Here is a 15456-nt window from a genome sequence, read left to right on the forward strand (position 1 = left end):
AAAAGTAAGACCACCATGGCCCCTGGCAGGTGGTTCTTCTACAGGTAAACAATAGAAGGTCTGTGGAAGGATGCATTGCCCAGTCTGGCTATGCTGTCCCTACTGAGATGTGTCACAAGCGAGAAGTAGGAAGAGCAGTGAAGCAGCCCATCACCTTGACAAGCAACTGAGAAGCAGCAGCCTTTGCTATTCCAGAACTTCAGATCATACATGTATGAGGTAGGGACATAAAAGAAGAAATAGGGACGCCATGAGAAACATGAAGACTGAACATTATAATGTAAAAAAGAAGACAGAGCATGTTTGAAATATAGCCGTGTAGAACTTGTAGAGATAAAATAGAAAATGACAGGTGAAGTTAAAGCCTCATTGACCACCTGCTCCTTCTGTCTCTGTTTCTCCCTACTTTGCCAGTGGTAATTAAGGGAATACAGTAGGAAGAAGTTTTCAGAATGCAAGCCAAACTACCAGTGAGTCAGTAAATCAGTTCAGTGGTTATGACCATATTTGTTTTCTTAATGGACTGGAAGGAAAATTATTCAAGTATAACAAAACAATTAGGTGTAGGTGTTCTTTGATGAATGTTTTGCAGTGTGTGTGTGTGTGTGTGTGTGTGTGTGTGTGTGACTGTAGAGGTGGTAAATCAGGTAAAATTTACAAGGAAAAATGTATTTCTTAAGCTAGTGGGTAGCCTGGTGGTTAAGATGCTGGACTCCCACATGGCTGACCACAGTTCGAGTTCCAGACGTTGTGGCTTGAAACTTACACCAGGAGCGTGTGCATGCGTGCAACAAATCTTGAGAGGAGAATGGAGGAGAAGGGATTGCAGGATGGCCATCCTCCCTAGGGAGTAATTTCTCACTTTTCTTCTCTGAGTCTCTCTCTCTGGTGAGCCCACGTGCCCTATGTCAAAAAAAAAATATATATATACACACACACACATACACATATATATATATATATATATATATATATATATACACACACACATGTATATATAATTTGTTAGCATTTGAAAAACCACAAACAGATAAACAGATCAGAACACCATATGGAAATTAGGAAATTAGGAATATAATTTGGGTGGCATTTCAAAGCTATAGGAAAAAAAGAATTGATCCATTAAGAATGTTAAGACTTTTGCTATCTTTATATAACAACAATGTAATTAGTTCCCAATCACATATTAAACATAAGAACTATATCCACAGGGGTGAAGTTTGAGACAGTGGCACAGCAGTTAAAACAGTGCTCCTGGGACACACTAGGCAGGAATGTGTCCAGATCCAGGGCTGGGTGAGGCTGGGGTGGATCACAACATGTGGGCACTGTTGGGGTACCTGCATCTCTCTCTCTCTCTCTCCCTTATGGAAGAAAGAAACAGATGGACTGTAAAAAAAGTGAAGGGTAAAAAGGTATCAAAATAGCAGAATAAACACATAACAAAACTTCTTCCAATTAAATCACATAAAAGTTCAAACACAAGTGAAAAAGTATTAGCAACTTCTATAAAAAAATACCAAATCAGTATCTTAAATTTATAGCTACCTCATTTTGCTTTGAGAAAAAAGCCAATATCTAGTGAACAAGAGATGGAAAAATTTTTAGCATGATGATACTTTTTATCTGAAGGGTAACTAATGAGTAGAAGGTTAAATATCCATACAGGTTACCTCTTAATTATAAATAATTATTATAGTTAGGAAAATAAGTGTTGATTTGTTGTGATGGAATAATTTCTTTCCTTCTTTCATGGAAACTCCAATTGGTATATGAATCATAACTCCAACTGATACATTAATTGTAAAAAAGAAACAACTACTTTTTTGCAATGAAAGAAGCTAATTAAAAAGAAGAAAAACGCCAATATCAAAATGAAGGATATTAATAAAGACACACACACACACATGCACAAACACACACACACACACACACCCACACACACACACACACAAAGTATTTCCAACTCCAGAATACAAATGAAGAATTATGATGGGGCCAGCAAGTGGCAGAGTGATTAAAATGCTCAACTTCCAGTTGGTGAGCACATGTGCCCTATAGTAAACATCTCTTAAAACAAAACAAACATTTTGGGACCAGCAGTTAGCATATGGCTATGTCTAAACATCTCTTAAAACAAAAAAAAATTTTGGGACCAGCAGTTAGCATAATGGCTATGTCGCTGGACTCCCATGTAGTCGGCCGCAGTTGGAGTCCCAGACCCGGTGGCTTAAACTCACGCCAGGCACATGTGAATGCGTGCCCAAGATCCCGAGAGGAGAATGGAGGAGAAGGGATTGCGGTGTGGCCATCCCCCCTGTGGGGTGATTTCTCGCTTTCTATCTCTCTGTCTCTGTCTGTCTGGCGAGCACATGCACCCTATAGCAAAAACCTCTCCAAAACAACAACAACAACAACAAAAAAGCAAAAATTTTGATACTTCATTTTTAAATACAAAAAAATACTATACAGTTTCTATGGATACTTACATATTCATACTTGCACATACACATAGTGTAGGAAAGAAATATGCTATTATTAGCTTGATAGGGATTGAACTGAATCTGTAGATCGCTTTGGTCCACGTATTGATGTTTTAACAATATTGGTTCTTTCAATCCATGAACAAGGGATGTCTTTTCATTTCTTCTGTGTGTGTGTGTGTCTTAATTTTTTTTTCATCAGGATTCTATAGTTTGTGTTGTAGATATCTTTCACCTCTTTATTTAATTTATCCATAGTTTTTTTGTTTTAGTTTTTTGTTGTTGTTGTTGTGGTTTTTTTTTTTTTTTGTGGTAGTTATTATAAATGCGATTGCTTTCTCCCTTTTCAAGTAGTTGTTCTTGGTATACAAGAACACTGCTGATTTTTATTTACATGCTGGTTTTGTATTTTTCAACCTTGGATTGCGGTGTGGCCATCCCCCCTGTGGGGTGATTTCTCGCTTTCTATCTCTCTGTCTCTGTCTGTCTGGCGAGCACATGCACCCTATAGCAAAAACCTCTCCAAAACAACAACAACAACAACAAAAAAGCAAAAATTTTGATACTTCATTTTTAAATACAAAAAAATACTATACAGTTTCTATGGATACTTACATATTCATACTTGCACATACACATAGTGTAGGAAAGAAATATGCTATTATTAGCTTGATAGGGATTGAACTGAATCTGTAGATCGCTTTGGTCCACGTATTGATGTTTTAACAATATTGGTTCTTTCAATCCATGAACAAGGGATGTCTTTTCATTTCTTCTGTGTGTGTGTGTGTCTTAATTTTTTTTTCATCAGGATTCTATAGTTTGTGTTGTAGATATCTTTCACCTCTTTATTTAATTTATCCATAGTTTTTTTGTTTGTTTGTTGTGTTTTTTTTTTTTTTTGGTAGTTATTATAAATGCGATTGCTCTCTCCCTTTTCAAGTAGTTGTTCTTGGTGTACAAGAACACTGCTGATTTTTACATGCTGGTTTTGTATTTTTCAACCTTGTTGAATTTGTTTGTCATTTCTAAGAGCATTTTAGTAGATTATTTAGTGTGAGGTGTGTTTCTATACACACACACACACACACACAAATTCTGCAAACAGGGACAGTTTGACTTCCTCTTTCAGTTTGGATCCCTTAATTTTTTTCTTTATATTGCTTGTTTTATATTGAAGTATATGCCTTTTATACTTAATTTATTAAGAGTTTTAATCATATGCTTTTTCTATGTCAATTGATATGCTCATATGTATTTTTTTGTTCATCCTGTTCATGTGATGTATCCTGTTTATTGATTTGCATATGTGGAACCATCCTTATATTCTAAGGAAAAATCCTCTCTGATCATGTATTATCCTTTAGACGTGCCATTTAATTTTTTTTTTCAAGATTTGCATCTTTTCACATTGTTCTATAGTTTTCTTTTTTGTATCCTTGTCTGATTTAAGAAAGTTTGACTTAAAGCCCATTTTATCTGATATTGATATAGCAACTCATTCTTGCTTTTGGTTTTTGTTTGGATGAACTATCTTTTTCCATCCCTTTACTTAGTTTATATATATTTTTTATAAACAAAGTGAGTTTCTTGTAGGCAGTATATAGTATAGATTTCTTTTTTTATTCAACCAGTCTTGTATCTTTTTTTAATATTTTATCTAAAATTATTTATTTATCTAGATATTGATATAGCAACTCATTCTTGCTTTTGGTTTTTGTTTGGATGAACTATCTTTTTCCATCCCTTTACTTAGTTTATATATATTTTTTATAAACAAAGTGAGTTTCTTGTAGGCAGTATATAGTATAGATTTCTTTTTTTATTCAACCAGTCTTGTATCTTTTTTTAATATTTTATCTAAAATTATTTATTTATCTATTATTTTTTATTCACCCAGTCTTGTATCTCTTTTTAAAATATTTTATCTAAAATTATTTATTTATCTATTTATTTAAATTTGACCATTGAAAGACAGAGTGAGAGAGAGCGAGAGAACAAAAAGTGAGAAAGCAAACTACCAGATCTGGGACTTGAATGTAGGACTCCCTTAAGCTTGAAAAACCAGTCTTGCAGTGATGGATTCTCTGATTTTGCTTGTCTAGAAAATATTTTATTTCTCTTTCAAGTTCCACGGATAACTTTGTCAGCTATAGTATTCTCTCCTGAGAGTTTTTGAACATGTCGTCTCATTCTCCAGTGGTTTGTAAAATTTCTGCTGGGAAGTCTGGCGGTCGCTCCTTTACATGTGGCGATGCTTTTCTCTTTCTCTTTCTGCCTTTGTCTTTTACTTTGATGGTTTAACTATAATGTGCCTTGAGAAAATCTTTATGAGTTGAATCTATTTGGTGTCCATTGTATTTCTTGGGCGTCCCTATCTCTTCATAAACTTGGGAAGTTTTTAGTTATTATTTCATGAATTATTTTTCCATGGTTTCCTTGTCTCTTTGCTATTTGCAGTTCTTATAATGTAAACATTTGCTCATTCGGTGGTGTACCTTAGGTAGCATAGGCTTTTTTTTAAAAAAAAGAAAAAGAATTGTTAATTAAATTAATTATTTAATTTGACCAGAAGGAGAGAATGAAAATGAGAAAGCAAGTAACCAAGTCCAGGACTCGAACATGGTCAGCCATGTGGGAGTCCAGCACCTTAACCACCATACCACCTGCCAGCCTCTGATAGCACGGGCTTTATTTAATTTTTTTTTCCTTTTGTCTGACTGAGTTATTTTAAAAATTTTGTCTTCAAAATCAGAGATTCTTTTGCTTGACCTAACCTGTTGTTGCTTGCTTGCTCTCTACTGTATTTTTATTTCATCTCCTAAATCTCTATGTCCAGGATTGTTATATGGTTCTTTTTTAAAATGTATTATATCTTTGTTGAATTTATCATTCATGTCGTGAATTATTTTTCTGATCTTAAATTTTCCTTTGTCTCACTGAGTTTCTTTATGATTATTTTGAACTCTATACCAGGCAGTTTTTAAAATTGTTCTTTAGTTTGTAGTCTGTTGTTATAAATTGTTTCTTTGGAGTAGTTGTGCTTTCTTGTTTTCTCTCTCTCTCTCTCTCTTTTTTGTGGTCCTGCATTGGTATCTGGCCCTTTTTGTATTTTATGGAGTAACTTTTGTAGGGGACTTTTTCCTATAGGTCTGACCTATAATATTAGGGATATTGTGCTTCGACTTTGGTTCTGGTTGGGTTTAGTTTTGTAGACTCTCTATGTTTTATTTGCTGCAGTCTGTTTGAGCAGTGTCTGTGAATGCCTTTGTGGCCAAGTTTGAGTGTTTTAAGATGCAGCGACATGGCTTTTGGTGGGTGGTTTGCTAGCAGTGCGAAATAGGGCCCTCTGAGTACAGATGGAGGGTACAGAGTGCACAAGGGCCCCATTAGTCTAGCAGTTATCTCTGGGGGCAGTGGTTGTAGCAGGTGCAAGCTTCCTGCAAATTGTTGACTTCTGGGTGAAGTGTGTGCAGGATATGGAGGTTCCATCAGTGTAGAGGATGAGGTTATAGCTCCTAGCAGCTGTCATACCCAGACTGGCGTCTTCAGGCCCTTTGTGAATCCTGTGTATTGTGTAGGGATCCGGGGGCAGAGTCGCTGGCAGCGATAACAGGGTCCTCAGGCCAGTGTTTTCAGACCCTGAGTGTAACAAGTGCCGTACGCAGAAGTCATGCTGAGTGTGCATGGCAGGGTGGGACACACAAGGGCATGGCCACACTGTCACTGGCTCCAGGTGTGGGCACAGTTGGTTTTTTTTAAACAATTATTTTTCAATTTATTTTTATTCATTGTCATTATTTTATTTTGAATTTTTTTTTTTGAAGTTAACTAGAGAGAGACAGAGAGAGAGAAGGAAAGTGAGAAAGCAAGCTGCCAGGTCCGGGACTCAAACCATGGTCAGCCATATGGGAGTCCAGCTGCCTTAACCACCATGCCCCCTGCTGGCCCCCATGTGGGCACAGGTTACAAAAACTGTGCTGTGCGGGTCCTGTTGGTGTGGGGCTGTCCAGTCTGCCTAGGCATGGCCAAGTGTGCTGGGTAAGGGGTGCGGCTGCCTGTGACAGGAAGGATGTCCACGTTCATTGGGCTGTGGGAGGAAAGGGGCACCAAAGGCAGTCTTTGGGGACAGGTGGCTGGAGACTGCAGTGTCTGGGGGGTTGGGGGTAGGTTCCTGAAGCCTCAGTCTCTTACATGTAGAGCTCTAGAGGTCTCATTCTCTGGAGGGGCTGACCAGAATCTTCTGTCCCTGGTGAGGGGTAGGACAAGAGGCCTTAGCACCACCTAAGCTTCCTGAGTCCCAGGTGTTCTCCCCATTGTAGTCACTGCTTCTTATCTGAAGTGCAAGCTGCTGTGTGGACTCAGTGCTGTTATCACTGCCAGACCACTGGACTCAGCTGCTGGCGGGATCTGCCACCCTTTGCATAGGCATGGTGGAGTGATAGTGAGGCCTCAGGGATGTGGTCTACTGACCCTCAGAAGGATGCACTTAGTTGTGGCTATGTTCCCCTAATGGGCTGTGCTGTTGGAGCTTGGGTCCCAAGGCAGAGACCCATTATGTGTATGATTTTTGGGTTAGGGCCCCCAAAAGGACTCTTGAGTTCTACTCTGGCCTGAGGTCTGTGGTGACTTTGTTCTGTAGGTGGTGTTCCGTAGGTGTTCCAGAGATAGTTCGCTTACCTCTCCCGTCAGTGGGTTACTCCTGGCTGAGTACTTCTTTTTGGTATGCCTCTATCCCAAGACTGTGTTTCAGAGTTTCCTTCTTCTTTTTTGTTGTATTCTGGTGTTCTCTCCTCACTTTTCTCTTTGAAGTGTAATTCTTTGTTAGTTTGATTAGGTATTTCTCCTTGAATAGGAATTGTGCTTGGTGTTTCTAGCTGTCTTCTTTCCTCCCCTCTGATTGCATTGAATCTTGGTTTTCTTTTATTATTATTATTATTATTTGTACATTCAATCACTATACATAATTTAGATTGTAAAGAGACTTGACCCAGCATGATACACATCTCAGTCCAGTAGAGAATACTATACATATCCTTATAAACAGATATCAAACTAAATGCATTTAATCTTAATTGTAGTTATTTCATTTAAATCATATCTCACCTGCTCATGTGAACAGTTGTAAATTCACCTCCATATTATATATAGTATGTAAAATATCTGAACAAATTTGTTTTAGCTTTTGAGTAAACCAACTCTGTGAGACAAGACTTCTCATCTATTTCCTGCATATCTTCTTAAATATTTCCTGTCTGGAATCCTTTGTATTCCTCCTGAGGCAAAGTCTTAATAAACCTGAACCTACAGTCTAAGGCAAGCTACCTCATCTGTCAAGAGAAATGACTTCGTATTTCAAATACTGTATTCCAGAAGCCACTTGTATAATTTAAATAATTCAACAAAAATTTATTGAGGGTCTGATTAATAGTCGTAAACACAATACATTTGTCGTTCTGCCTCCCTTCCCCCAGGTTCATATGGTTTACCTTACAGTGGGGAGAGGCAATAAATAAATAAACAAATAAATGGATTAAAGAGAGAATGCCAGACTGCCAGGTGCTGGGAAGTAAATAAAGGTGATGGAATGGAGAACAGTGTTGGAAAGGTGATTAGGGAAGAGTTCTCTAAGAAGGAGGCATTTGACCTGGAGAGTAATTTGAGTATAAACTAAAAGGCATATGTCTAGGCCTACAGAATTAAAATCTTCGGAAGGAGGTCTGGGTATCTGCATTTTTTGCACCTTGGAGGTTGATACCACGAGATGGACACCACTGGTAGAGGACTAAATCCCGAGGACTGACATCAACGTGTAAAGCACCTGCAGTTTGGAGAAGTTGATTGCCAAAGTAATGAGTCATGGTTTCAGTTTACATTAAGTATTTATGAACCCTCATCTTAATTTCCTGGATTCTAAATACTTCTGTGCTTTTACTCTTCTTAGAAGAGATACAGCTATTTTTAAATTTTATTTTTAGGTTTTGCCATAGGGCGCATGCACTTGTCAGAAAGAGAGAGAAAGAGAAAGTGAGAAATTACCCTCTAGGGGGTGACCACACCAAAATCCCTTCTTCATTTTCTCCTGGGATTTTGGGCATGCATGCACATGTGCTCAGCATAATTTTCTTTTCTTTTCTTTTCTTTTCTTTTCTTTTCTTTTCTTTTCTTTTCTTTTCTTTTCTTTTCTCTTTTAAGAGATGTTTACTATAGGGCATGTGTATGTGCTGGAGAGACAGAGAGACAGAAAGCAAGAAATCACCCCCTAGGGAGGATGGCTATGCTGCAATCTCTCCTCCATTCTCCTCTCAGGATATTGGGCATACACACATATGCACCCAGCGTGAGTTTTAAGCCACTGGGTCCAGGACTCAAATCACGGTTGACTACATGGGCGTCCAGTGACATTACCATTATGCCATCTGCTGGTCCTAGCAGGCATGATTTTCAAACTGCCGGGTTTGGGGCTCTAGCTGTGAACTCCCACATAACTCCCACATGGTAGTTGGCCATATGGGAGTCCAGCTGCCTTAACCATCAATGCCACCTGCTGGCTCCAGTGACATATCTTTTAATTTTTTTTAATTTTAGAAAGATTTTTGCTGTAGTTTGCGTGCGCTTGCCAGTGAAACAGAGAAAGACAGAGAGATAGAAAGCAAGAAATCACCCCCTGGGTGGGTTTGACCACACTGCAATCCCTTCTCCTCCATTCTCCTCTCAGGATTTTGAGCTTGCACTCCATTCTCCTCTCAGGATTTTGAGCTTGCATGCACCTGTGCCTGGTGAGAATTTTAAGTTGCCAGGTCTGGGACTTGAGCCGCGGTTGGGCACATTGGAGTCCAGCATCATAACCACTACAGGTTCCCCCAGTACAGTTATTTTTAAAATTTTTATTCCATGTGGTGTACCCATGGTGGGCAAAGATGATGAGAGGTTGCAGAAGCCAATATTGAATGATTTCCACATCTCTCTATATAACCCTTGCAGCCACACATTTATCAGTTTTATGTAGTGTGTATGTGTGTGGGGCAGTTCTTTTAAGGGTTTTTTCTTTTTTAAAAAATAATTATTTATTTTCCTTTATTAATTATTATTATTATATTATTATTATTATTTTTAATTTGACCAGAGAGAAAGGGGGAGAAAGTGAGAAAGCAAGCCACCAGGTCCAGGACTCAAAATATAATTGGCTGTGTAGGAGTCCAGCACCTTAATCACCACACCACCTGCCATCCTCTAAGACTTCTTTCTTTCTTTAATAATTTTCCCCTTTATTTATGATAGAATGTGTGCACATGCACCTGAGAGTGAGAGAAAGAGAGAGAAATGAGCACCCTCCACAGGGTCCGGCCACATCGCGATATCTAGCCCATTGGATCTTTGGTACCTGCTGTGCACCTGGCTTAGCTTAGGCTGAGAGGGCAGGAACTCAACTAGTTGCTATGTGGAATCTGACCTTTCCTGAGAAGCAAATCACCCCTATGCCCCTGAGCCAGCTCTTCCCCTGTTTTATTTCTAAAGGAGTTCTGCTACTAAAATAATTTTGAAAGTCATCAGAATAATCCATTTCAAACTTTAAATGGTACCTTGTAGTGGAGAATTCAATAATACGGCATTTTCACTTGTTATTCCTTCCTTCCATTGTATTAAAGAGATGATGTGTGAAATTATTCAAAATATATAGAAACTTTCCATCAAGGTAGAGAAGACTGAATTAGATATAAAAATTGGAGGCCAGTTATGATGTTATGAGATGTTCTTGATTTGTAAATGCAAAAGGACAAAGAAAGATATAAGTTGATTTATAGCTGTAAGAAAAATGAAGCTATAAATTCAGCTGCCTGTTGAATGGAGTATGCAGAGCCAGGAGTTGGCTGTTCTGAGTCCTAGACGTCTTGCTTCCCAAGCCTGGACCTTGCTCCCTGGTAATGTCAGGTATTGCATTCTCCTCTTGGGATTTTGGGCAATATGCACATGTGTCGGGCATGGTTTTCAACCCACCAGTCTGAACTTGAACCACAGAGTGGGCCATGTAGAACCCAGCCATTGGCTGGCTCTTGGATAGTGCTTTCTACAATCTCATAACATGTGTTTTGTCCACTTTACAAATGAGGAAACTGTGATATTCAGTAAGAAGATACTTTGTTCTGCAAACTAAAGAAATCTAGTGAGGGCAGTGAAAAAAAACAAGTTTTGCTTTTAGAAGGACAATGTTGGTGTCCTTGTAAAAAATATATGTAGAAAGAGAAATTAGCCAAGAGAAATTAAGAAATCACTTGCTTGATTCTGGTGAAAGGTAACAAGGCTATGACAAGGAAGGTTAGAGATGACTATGCAAATTTGATTATCATACCAGAGGTAGAATCAACTGAACAAAACTGCATGTGATTCAGTGTAATGGAGCAGAGGAAAGGAAAACTGGTATATCTTCCTTGGATATATTGAGTTATTTATAGGGCAACCAGATTGAGATGTCCAGGAGATACTCGGAGGTATGGGCCTGAAGATCAAGAAAGAAGTCTTGACTAGAGTTTAGGGTTTTGCAGATAGAGTATTAAAGGTAGTAGTCGAATGCAACACTGGAGTGTCAAATGGAGAAGGAAAGAGGCCAGAGAGCAAAATCACAAGGGGCACCAACATTTCAGGGGTAGTTGGAAGAATTTGGTGTGACTAGCATAATGTTTTCAGTACATATAGGAGAGTAAAATAGAAGCAAGATAAAAAGAATTTTGAGGAATAGGTAGTGTCTGGCAATATTTGAGATGCTGGAAACATTATGTAAAGCATGAGGTCTGAAAAGAAGTCATCAGGTTAAATAGTAAGGCTATTTTTAATCTGAGAGAAAACGTTTTCTATGATGTGAGCAGGATAAACCACCAAATATGCTGTATTGAAGTGTTAATGAAGTGAGGACAGAAACTGTGGAACTAATTCTTTTTTAGAAATTGACTAATGAAGTTATTTTTGCTTGACGAAGACTGTACCAAAAGAAAGAATTAAGTTTTAAGGGTACCCCAGAGCTAAAGGTGAAGTGAGAAAAATATTGGATTATTGGAAAAGTCATGCCACATTTTTACATAGAAAAACAGAAAAAAAAAAATCTGTGGAAAACAAAGCTTAATACCAAAATGGAAAACAAAACTTAGGACCAAATATAGATGACCTTGAAACATTTTTTCCCCTAATATTATTACCTAGTAAAACTTATGGCATATAGTAGGTACTCAGAAAATATGTTGAAATATGCACCCTTCATTTTATCAATTCAATTTTTTTCCTATATAATTGACTTTTGTTAAGGTCTTTCTATATCTAGAATTTTGCTTTTATGTTTTTTTTTCTTTTGAGCGTAAAATTCAATTCAGCAATTTTGCAATTATACAAGCAGTTATTTCAAGCATGTGCTCACAAAGCACTTTACAATAGCTTTAGATCACTGTTTGCGAACTTTGCACCTGGTCATTGCTTAAGGAAGCATTTTATAAAGTTTTAAGTGTAATTAGAAGGGATAGGATTTTTTCTTTTCTTTTCTTTTCTTTTCTTTTCTTTTTCTTTTTCTTTCTACATTTTGGCTCTGCATTTTACTTTTAATCATAATATACCATCATTGAGCATGAGGAGAGCTTGGGGAATTTGTTTATATAATGGAGTTCTCTCTCCCAAACATAACTCCTCCCTTCCCCACTATTCTGATTTCTATGTAGTCACTTCCTTGCTTTTCTGGATTCTTTGATTTCCCAGGTGTACATCCTTAAATATTATAATTTAGTTTTGCCTTATTTGAAGGTATTTTTTTTGAAGTATCTCATAATCTTTAGGTTGTTCCAAACATTTCTCTCTCTCTCTATCTTTAGTTATCTTTTGAAAAAAAATCAAGATCATTCATTGCATAGCATTTTTCTGCCATCTGAAATTTTGCTGATTATATTTATGAGATGTAGTTGAATATGTTCTCCCATCCTCTGTGTTTTCTATAAACTGGGAATTAGATCTAGAGCCTTAATCAGTTGCACAATCTCTTCTTTCTCACACTTTTTTTGGAGGTCAAGATTACTTCCTAGGTGGTAGGTGGGGTATTCTTCAGCAAGAGACATACATACATAATTATATTTTTGGGATGATTGTAACAGTTGATGCAAAATGCCTAGATCCATGATTATCTGAAGTTTGCAACATCATTGTGTGTGGGTATTTTTTGGGAGGAGTGGGTAGGTGGGGAGGAGTTGGCCATAGGACCTGTCATCTTGCCGGGGAGAAATAGAGAGAGGGAAAGTGAGACATCACCAGCCAAAAGGGATGGCCACGTTGCAATCCCTTCTGCTCTCAGGGTCTTGGGTACACACACACACACACACACACACACACACCCGCACCTGGCATGGTTTTCAAGCTGCTGAGTCTGTGGTTGACCAGGTGGAAGTCCAGACCTTAACCACCATGCCAGCTACTGGCCCTTGGCACAGCATTGTATTGTAGTTCTGTTTTTTTTTTTTTTTTTTTTAACTTTGCTAGAATTCTTTCATAAAAGAAAGTTTTCTTTACTCTTTGGTTGGTTAGTAGGACAAGCAAGGCATGTGGTTGATATGTTTCCTTTATTTACCAGTATTCAGTATGCAAGTTGGCTCTGTGTGATCTCCATACGTGGGCTATGCATCTACATGTATATCTACATCTAAATTTTTTAGCACATTGGTATCACTATCATCTGTAGTTAGAGAGTTAGTGGTTGGGGGCCTGATGATCAAACTGTAGAAAGAAAAGGCGTTTAGTGCCCTTGCTTAACTGAACTCCCAGCAAAAAACTGGGAGACCGACCATTAAATGAAGCATTTTCTTGCCAGCTGAGTCAGAGGTCCTGCGATTTTTGGCTACAGGCTCCAGGAGTGATGGAGTCCAAAACATTTCATTCTTGTTGCCAAACTAAGTGAGGAAAAACTTTTCCTTTACCAAATTAGATTCATCAAAACACTGCAAGGAGAAAGTAGATTTAATCATGCACGAACAGGCATTCTCAGAAAATAAGTGTGTACCAAAGGGGCAGATGGCATATACATTTGGAATTTATATACCATCTCAATAGAGGAAGGGGAGGGGGAAAAATCTGCTTAAAGGAAAACAAAAATTTGACTTTTTGAGAAGATAAATGAGCCTTTAGGAGACTATATGGGAGCAGTGATATTTTTGTGACTGTGTCTGTGTAGGTGTGGCATGGAGCTGTCTCATTTCTGGTGGTAAGAGTCAGTCTTCCCTGGTTGCTTCTGAGGATGGGATTTATGACATTTGAGTTATTTTGAATACTTTGAGAAACTCTGCATTTAATTGGAAAAGAGATTTCAGGAACTTGAATGCCTTCTGCTCAAAATAATCTTTATGCCACATTGGTGTATTCTGGACCCCTTCTCTCTTTCTCTCTGTGTATGTGTTTCTTTTAAGCTATAACACCTAACGAATGTATACTCATATTTCAAATTCTGTTAAAATTTAGAATTACAAGATAACTTATGTTGATTCTCTGTTTTACATCTGTATCTTTATGTAGTCCCTGCAGGTTCTTATGAAGGCTAGAGAAGATAGTTGAGGCCACTCAAATTCCCATTACACATAAGACATTCTTTTTTTAAAAATAAATATTTTATTTAACTTTATTTATTTATCTCTTTATTTATTTAATTTGAGCAAAGAGGGACAAAGTGAAAGACAGAGAGAGAGGGAGAGGGAAAGTGAGAAAGCCAGTTGCCAGGTTTGAGACTCGAACTGCAGTTGGCCATTTGGGAGTCCAGCACCCTTAACCACCACGTTACCTGCCTGCCCCGACATAAGACATTCTTATAAGGATTCTAATAAAGATCAATAGCACGACTGTGCAAAAGAGTTAAAAACCATCCCTCCACTCTCATTCCCTTAGTATGTTTAACATTTGCTGTTTTTACATTGTCAAAGCATGTGGCATAGGTTTTATTATTTTTTCATTTTTTAAAATTTTTATTTATTTATTTCTTCCAAGACCATGAAAAAGAGAAGCACTCTCCACAGGGTATTGACACCATGATCCACCCCTACTCAGATCATGGGCAAGTGTGTGCCTGTTATACTGAGGGAGATCTCTGGACTTGAACTGGGAACCTTCCCATGTGAGTTTGCCTTGGACAACATGATGTTTTACCGCTACACCATGATCTGGCCTCAGTACACTCTCCCTCATATCCCATTTAGCAGTAGATATTTTAAGGAGATAATATTACAGATTTTGTCATTCTGGTAAAGTTGTACCAAATATTTTTTTTAGGTGTGCCTGTGATAAACCTTAAGAAAGGGAACAAAATCTCTGTTTACAGAATAATTTTTCAAACAAATTTTATTACTTTAAGGAACTATTGATAGAACACTGTTGCATGGAATTTTTAAAAAATTAGTTAAAGAGCCTATTTGTTCCAATATGGGGCCAAGAGGCAGCTCAGGAAAGGAAAGTGACTGACCCTTGCCTTTGTCTCTGGATCAGCTTTGATCCTTTTTTCTCACAAAGTGCTGGGAGGACTTTGTTCCACATTCCATTGTTGGACCTTGACAGAGGAGAATACAATTGTCTTTGCCTCTCCCCCACTAGCAATTTCATCACTAAACACTTATCACAAAAAGGAAGATTGAGAAATGCCAACACACACATGGATAGCGTTTGTCAGAAACTATTGTCCTTCTTCCATGTCAATCCAACTCCCAAGGAGAATTATTTACTCACCATTGTCTGAGTGTTGGACCTATTCTTTTCTCCTCCCTATTTGCTCCTTTTGCCTTTAAAACCACCCTTAACATGTAAGATGTCAGCCTGCATTATCCAGAGCTGAAGCCGTGTGTCCCAGCAAGTGTCCTCCTTTCTGATCTGAATAAAAACTCTCCATTTCACTAATTAAGCCTTCGTCTTTCCTTTAGGTCATCAGTTGTTAATGAAGTAAAATGCTTTATAGGTTGGATTGCCCTTC

At 37.9% G+C, this 15456-nt stretch overlaps 1 protein-coding gene across 1 annotated transcript in view; it reads left to right on the forward strand.

The window, feature by feature from the left end:
• Positions 1 to 15456, forward strand: part of EMB (embigin) — a 63628-nt gene that overhangs the window by 27968 nt on the left and 20204 nt on the right. The window lies entirely within an intron of this gene.

The sequence above is a fragment of the Tupaia chinensis genome, unplaced genomic scaffold (assembly GCF_000334495.1).
Source record: "Tupaia chinensis unplaced genomic scaffold, TupChi_1.0 Scaffold000251_1, whole genome shotgun sequence".
NCBI classification, from domain to species: Eukaryota; Metazoa; Chordata; class Mammalia; order Scandentia; family Tupaiidae; genus Tupaia; species Tupaia belangeri.